Genomic DNA, 8,512 nt, shown 5'->3' with positions numbered 1-8,512 from the left:
ATAGTCATCCATATGATCCAGATATTATTGAATATTGGAATGAAACCAAATGGTCGGAACTAATCACAAAGTTACCAGCTTCACTATCTGATCTGCGGCTACTTGTATGTCCTAATACAGAGTTTCAAGCAGTGCTGGCCGAGTCATTGAAAGCATCTGTGTCATCATTGACAATTAAATGTCGTAATTATCCTTATCAACATCAAATCATAATTGCAGATGGTGCATTTAATATGTTTCCATACCTACAACGTTTGAATATTGCGGCCCAATTTACTCTTGTTCCTACTATACTATCCAAATATGCATTTCAAGGCTTATCACGCCTCAAGTTTTTGGAACTTAGTGGAGCTGGTCTAACTGAGTTTCCTTATGAAGCCCTGGTAGTGGTTGCAGACTCCCTTAAACACTTGGATTTGAGCTCTAATAACATACAGGTAATTGGCCTTGATACGGACTATCCAGGTGTCATATTGAATTCCCTGGATATCTCAGATAATCCCATTTATTATATATACGATGGGTCATTTGGCAATCTGACTCATTTGTATTTGAATGATATAAGCAACATCTACAAACCTGCTCTGATTGTGTTTGACATTTATACCACCATTGTGTCCCTCAGATCCATCATTATTTCAAAAGCTGAAGCAACCACTGAAATAACGACAGCTGGTCATCCATTGTGTAGTTCATTTCCTGCACTTGAGAACATTACCTTCAGTAAACTTCAATTCAATGTTCATTTTTCATTTGTATGGGGTAACTGCTCACATCTCAAGTCACTTATCTTATCTGACTCAGAAGGAAACATATTTGACGTTGAGGAAGAAATTGTCAGTTTTCCTCACCTTGAAACGCTGACATTAACCAACTGCAAATTGTCATCAATTGAGCAATTTCTTCTTGAAAGTACCAGTCTACAGAAGTTAGATATGAGTAGCAACAATATTGAAGATATTAGTGGAAATTACTTTTCTGTACTAATAAACCTCAAATACATGGATCTCAGTCATAATGGAATAGTAAGCTTGCCAGAAAATCAATGTCATCACTTGACAAATCTCACTTACCTTAATTTGGCTGGAAACAAACTTACCAATTTGGATTCTGTGAAAAGTCTCTATGGTCTGCAAACACTCATTGTATCTGGTAATGCATTAACTACACTACCTGCCTTTCTGATGAAAAACCCATACCACTTGAAGCATGTTGAATTTGGAGACGTCTCATTTGCTTGCACCTGTAATATAATACCCCTGCAACATTGGATACTGACAGATACAAAAACATACATAGATCCACAACCTCCATACCAGTGTAAGTCTCCTGCAAGCAGAGTGAATCTTGGTATTACCGAGTTTAGTTTAGACTGTAGTCTGCATCTTGAAAACTACATTGCCCCAAGTGTGTCAGGTTTAATTGTTATTGCTGTAATAGTTATTGTAACTTATAAATATCGATGGCGCATACATTACAAATGCTGGACTTTGTGTTGTCAGAGAAGATATCAACGATATATAGATAATGATGATGATGCTGATATCAATAGCGATGATGATGAGGATGTTGATGCCCCATATGAAGCACCAATCATGCGACGTCGATATCATGCTTATGTTGCCTACCACAAAGATAATGAAGCATGGATAAATGATCAACTCATTGCAAACATTGAAGATGGACCAGAACGGTTCCGGCTTTGTCTTAAAGAAAGAGGTGACATTCCAGCAGGACGTTATATTCTTGATGCCATATGTCATGGTATTAAGCAAAGCCGTAAAACTATCGCAGTTTTATCAGAGAATTTCATGGATGACGGATGGTGTCATTATCAGCTACATTTTGCACGAATGCGAATGGTAATAGACAATGCTGATGTACTCATTCTTGTACAGATTGGGGAAATTCCTGATTGTAAAAAGACATTGTTGCTTCGTCAGTTATTATGTTACAAGGAAGTATTGAAGTGGCCTGAAGATCCTGATGGACAGCGGTTGTTCTGGAATCAGTTGAAGATGAAACTACGTGAACCAGCTCGAGTCGATCGTAGATTTGACGCGGTATGATACGGAATTAGTGACAAGCCTTTCTTGTCTTGTGTATGTCATTGTGTATTGGATTCACCATCTTCTAATATTTCGATATTTAAATTATGTTGCTATAAAGACTTGAAGAACACTAGTATTCATATTAAAATTGACTATTATGTGTATTGTATTTAACACACGGCAGCTATGTGCCATTGTACTAGCATTCACAAAGCGACGTTACCAGTTGAATTGGACCTCTATGATGAACATTAACCATGTCTAAGCTGTGATTATTGTATATATTTAACACATGGCAGCTATATGCCATTGTACTTAAGACTTGATTTAGTATTCACAAAGCAACATTACCAGTTGAATTGGACCTCTATAATGAACATTAACCATGTCTAAGCTGTGATTATTGTATGTATTTAACACATGGCAGCTATATGCCATTGTACTTAAGACTAGATTTAGCATTCACAAAGCAACATTACCAGTTGAATTGGACCTCTATAATGAACATTAACCATGTCTAAGCTGTGATTATTGTATATATTTAATACATGGCAGCTATATGCCATTGCACTTAAGACTAGATTTAGCATTCACAAAGCAACATTACCAGTTGAATTGGACCTCTATGATGAACATTAACCATGTCTAAGCTGTGATTATTGTATGTATTTAACACATGGCAGCTATATGCCATTGTACTTAAGACTAGATTTAGCATTCACAAAGCAACATTACCAGTTGAATTGGACCTCTATGATGAACATTAACCATGTCTAAGCTGTGATTATTGTATATATTTAATACATGGCAGCTATATGCCATTGCACTTAAGACTTGATTTAGCATTCACAAAGCAACATTACCAGTTGAATTGGACCTTTATGATGAACATTAACCCTAAGCTGTGATTATTGTATATATTTAACACATGGCAGCTATATGCCATTGTACTTAAGACTAGATTTAGCATTCACAAAGCAACATTACCAGTTGAATTGGACCTCTATGATGAACATTAACCATGTCTAAGCTGTGATTATTGTATGTATTTAACACATGGCAGCTATATGCCATTGTACTTAAGACTTGATTTAGCATTCACAAAGCAACATTACCAGTTGAATTGGACCTCTATAATGAACATTAACCATGTCTAAGCTGTGATTATTGTATATATTTAACACATGGCAGCTATATGCCATTGTACTTAAGACTAGATTTAGCATTCACAAAGCAACATTACCAGTTGAATTGGACCTCTATGATGAACATTAACCATGTCTAAGCTGTGATTATTGTATATATTTAATACATGGCAGCTATATGCCATTGTACTTGAGACTAGATTTAGCATTCACAAAGCAACATTACCAGTTGAATTGGACCTCTATAATGAACATTAACCATGTCTAAGCTGTGATTATTGTATATATTTAACACATGGCAGCTATATGCCATTGTACTTAAGACTAGATTTAGCATTCACAAAGCAACATTACCAGTTGAATTGGACCTCTATGATGAACATTAACCATGTCTAAGCTGTGATTATTGTATATATTTAATACATGGCAGCTATATGCCATTGTACTTGAGACTTGATTTAGCATTCACAAAGCAACATTACCAGTTGAATTGGACCTCTATGATGAACATTAACCATGTCTAAGCTGTGATTATTGTGTGTATTTAACACATGGCAGCTATATGCCATTGTACTTAAGACGTGATTTAGCATTCACAAAGCAACATTACCAGTTGAATTGGACCTCTATAATGAACATTAACCATGTCTATGCTGTGATTATTGTATATATTTAACACATGGCAGCTATATGCCATTGTACTTAAGACTAGATTTAGCATTCACAAAGCAACATTACCAGTTGAATTGGACCTCTATAATGAACATTAACCATGTCTAAGCTGTGATTATTGTATATATTTAACACATGGCAGCTATATGCCATTGTACTTAAGACTAGATTTAGCATTCACAAAGCAACATTACCAGTTGAATTGGACCTCTATGATGAACATTAACCATGTCTAAGCTGTGATTATTGTATGTATTTAACACATGGCAGCTATATGCCATTGTACTTAAGACTAGATTTAGCATTCACAAAGCAACATTACCAGTTGAATTGGACCTCTATGATGAACATTAACCATGTCTAAGCTGTGATTATTGTATATATTTAACACATGGCAGCTATATGCCATTGTACTTAAGACTAGATTTAGCATTCACAAAGCAACATTACCAGTTGAACTGGACCTCTATGATGAACATTAACCATGTCTAAGCTGTGATTATCCTATGTATTTAACACATGGCAGCTATATGCCATTGTACTTAAGACTTGATTTAGCATTCACACTACAGCCTTTGCATCGGGGCCTGAGATTGGAATTCCAGTTTCCTTTCTCACGAAGTAAGGGCTAAGAGTAAAATTGTACAATTGTGTTTGGGAGTGGCCTTCTCTCTTTTCTCTTTTTCCTAGCTATTTTCTTCCATTTCTTGCTTTGTTGATCAAAGCTATCTAGGCCAGCATGCATATATTAGCCTACACTGGCTATTCAGGCTTGTGCATTTGTATGAGCTTGGAACGGTCCATGGTTTTCCGTGGATTAGCATGTGTTCCTCACGGACCAACCTGGGTAAACAAACAAACAACAAACAAACAAAGCAACATTACCAGTTGAATTGGACCTCTATGATGAACATTAACCATGTCTAAGCTGTGATTATTGTATGTATTTAACACATGGCAGCTATATGCCATTGCACTTAAGACTTGATTTAGCATTCACAAAGCAACATTACCAGTTGAATTGGACCTCTATGATGAACATTAACCATGTCTAAGCTGTGATTATTGTATATATTTAACACATGGCAGCTATATGCCATTGCACTTAAGACTTGATTTAGCATTCACAAAGCAACATTACCAGTTGAATTGGACCTTTATGATGAACATTAACCCTAAGCTGTGATTATTGTATATATTTAACACATGGCAGCTATATGCCATTGTACTTAAGACTAGATTTAGCATTCACAAAGCAACATTACCAGTTGAATTGGACCTCTATGATGAACATTAACCATGTCTAAGCTGTGATTATTGTATGTATTTAACACATGGCAGCTATATGCCATTGTACTTAAGACTTGATTTAGCATTCACAAAGCAACATTACCAGTTGAATTGGACCTCTATAATGAACATTAACCATGTCTAAGCTGTGATTATTGTATATATTTAACACATGGCAGCTATATGCCATTGTACTTAAGACTAGATTTAGCATTCACAAAGCAACATTACCAGTTGAATTGGACCTCTATGATGAACATTAACCATGTCTAAGCTGTGATTATTGTATATATTTAATACATGGCAGCTATATGCCATTGTACTTGAGACTAGATTTAGCATTCACAAAGCAACATTACCAGTTGAATTGGACCTCTATAATGAACATTAACCATGTCTAAGCTGTGATTATTGTATATATTTAACACATGGCAGCTATATGCCATTGTACTTAAGACTAGATTTAGCATTCACAAAGCAACATTACCAGTTGAATTGGACCTCTATGATGAACATTAACCATGTCTAAGCTGTGATTATTGTATATATTTAATACATGGCAGCTATATGCCATTGTACTTGAGACTTGATTTAGCATTCACAAAGCAACATTACCAGTTGAATTGGACCTCTATGATGAACATTAACCATGTCTAAGCTGTAACTATTGTGTGTATTTAACACATGGCAGCTATATGCCATTGTACTTAAGACGTGATTTAGCATTCACAAAGCAACATTACCAGTTGAATTGGACCTCTATAATGAACATTAACCATGTCTATGCTGTGATTATTGTATATATTTAACACATGGCAGCTATATGCCATTGTACTTAAGACTAGATTTAGCATTCACAAAGCAACATTACCAGTTGAATTGGACCTCTATGATGAACATTAACCATGTCTAAGCTGTGATTATTGTATGTATTTAATACATGGCAGCTATATGCCATTGTACTTAAGACTAGATTTAGCATTCACAAAGCAACATTACCAGTTGAATTGGACCTCTATGATGAACATTAACCATGTCTAAGCTGTGATTATTGTATGTATTTAACACATGGCAGCTATATGCCATTGTACTTAAGACTTGATTTAGCATTCACAAAGCAACATTACCAGTTGAATTGGACCTCTATGATGAACATTAACCATGTCTAAGCTGTGATTATTGTATGTATTTAACACATGGCAGCTATATGCCATTGTACTTAAGACTTGATTTAGCATTCACAAAGCAACATTACCAGTTGAATTGGACCTCTATGATGAACATTAACCATGTCTAAGCTGTGATTATTGTATGTATTTAACACATGGCAGCTATATGCCATTGTACTTAAGACTAGATTTAGCATTCACAAAGCAACATTACCAGTTGAATTGGACCTCTATGATGAACATTAACCATGTCTAAGCTGTGATTATTGTATGTATTTAACACATGGCAGCTATATGCCATTGGACTTAAGACTTGATTTAACATTCACAAAGAAACATTACCAGTTGAATTGGACCTCTATGATGAACATTAACCATGTCTAAGCTGTGATTATTGTATGTATTTAACACATGGCAGCTATATGCCATTGGACTTAAAACTTGATTTAACATTCACAAAGAAACATTACCAGTTGAATTGGACTTCTATGATGAACATTAACCATGTCCAAGCTGTGATTATTGTATATATTTAACACATGGCAGCTATATGCCATTGTACTTAAGACTAGATTTAGCATTCACAAAGCAACATTACCAGTTGAATTGGATCTCTATGATGAACATTAACCATGTCTAAGCTGTAATTATTGTATATATTTAACACATGGCTGCTATATGCCATTGTACTTAAGACTAGATTTAGCATTCACAAAGCAACATTACCAGTTGAATTGGACCTCTATGATGAACATTAACCATGTCTAAGCTGTTATTATTTTATGTATTTAACACATGACAGCTATATGCCATTGTACTTAAGACTAGATTTAGCATTCACAAAGCAACATTACCAGTTGAATTGGATCTCTATGATGAACATTAACCATGTCTAAGCTGTAATTATTGTATATATTTAACACATGGCTGCTATATGCCATTGTACTTAAGACTAGATTTAGCATTCACAAAGCAACATTACCAGTTGAATTGGATCTCTATGATGAACATTAACCATGTCTAAGCTGTAATTATTGTATATATTTAACACATGGCTGCTATATGCCATTGTACTTAAGACTAGATTTAGCATTCACAAAGCAACATTACCAGTTGAATTGGACCTCTATGATGAACATTAACCATGTCCAAGCTGTGATTATTGTATATATTTAACACATGGCAGCTATATGCCATTGTACTTAAGACTTGATTTAGCATTCACAAAGCAACATTACCAGTTGAATTGGACCTCTATGATGAACATTAACCATGTCTAAGCTGTGATTATTGTATGTATTTAACACATGACAGCTATATGCCATTGTACTTAAGACTAGATTTAGCATTCACAAAGCAACATTACCAGTTGAATTGGACCTCTATGATGAACATTAACCATGTCTAAGCTGTGATTATTGTATGTATTTAACACATGACAGCTATATGCCATTGTACTTAAGACTTGATTTAGCATTCACAAAGCAACATTACCAGTTGAATTGGACCTCTATGATGAACATTAACCATGTCTAAGCTGTGATTATTGTATATATTTAACACATGGCAGCTATATGCCATTGTACTTAAGACTTGATTTAGCATTCACAAAGCAACATTACCAGTTGAATTGGACCTCTATAATGAACATTAACCATGTCTAAGCTGTGATTATTGTATGTATTTAACACATGGCTGCTATATGCCATTGTACGTAAGACTTGATTTAGCATTCACAAAGCAACATTACCAGTTGAATTGGACCTCTATGATAAACATTAACCATGTCTAAGCTGTGATTATTGTATGTATTTAACACATGGCAGCTATATGCCATTGTACTTAAGACTAGATTTAGCATTCACAAAGCAACATTACCAGTTGAATTGGACCTCTATGATGAACATTAACCATGTCTAAGCTGTGATTATTGTATGTATTTAACACATGGCAGCTATATGCCATTGTACTTAATACTAGATTTAGCATTCACAAAGCAACATTACCAGTTGAATTGGACCTCTGTGATGAACATTAAGGTGGTACTACACCCCTTGATAAATTTGTGACTATTTTTGCAGTTTTCTCAAAAAATAATAACACACTGGTAACAAAAGTTATGTATATTACAGGGGCAAGGAATCCAGTTACTACATTGGAATTTCAGCGACTCAAGACAAGCGGT

Source organism: Amphiura filiformis, chromosome 13 (assembly GCF_039555335.1).
Source record: "Amphiura filiformis chromosome 13, Afil_fr2py, whole genome shotgun sequence".
Lineage (NCBI taxonomy): Eukaryota > Metazoa > Echinodermata > Ophiuroidea > Amphilepidida > Amphiuridae > Amphiura > Amphiura filiformis.
Note: the sequence above shows the minus strand (reverse complement) of the source record.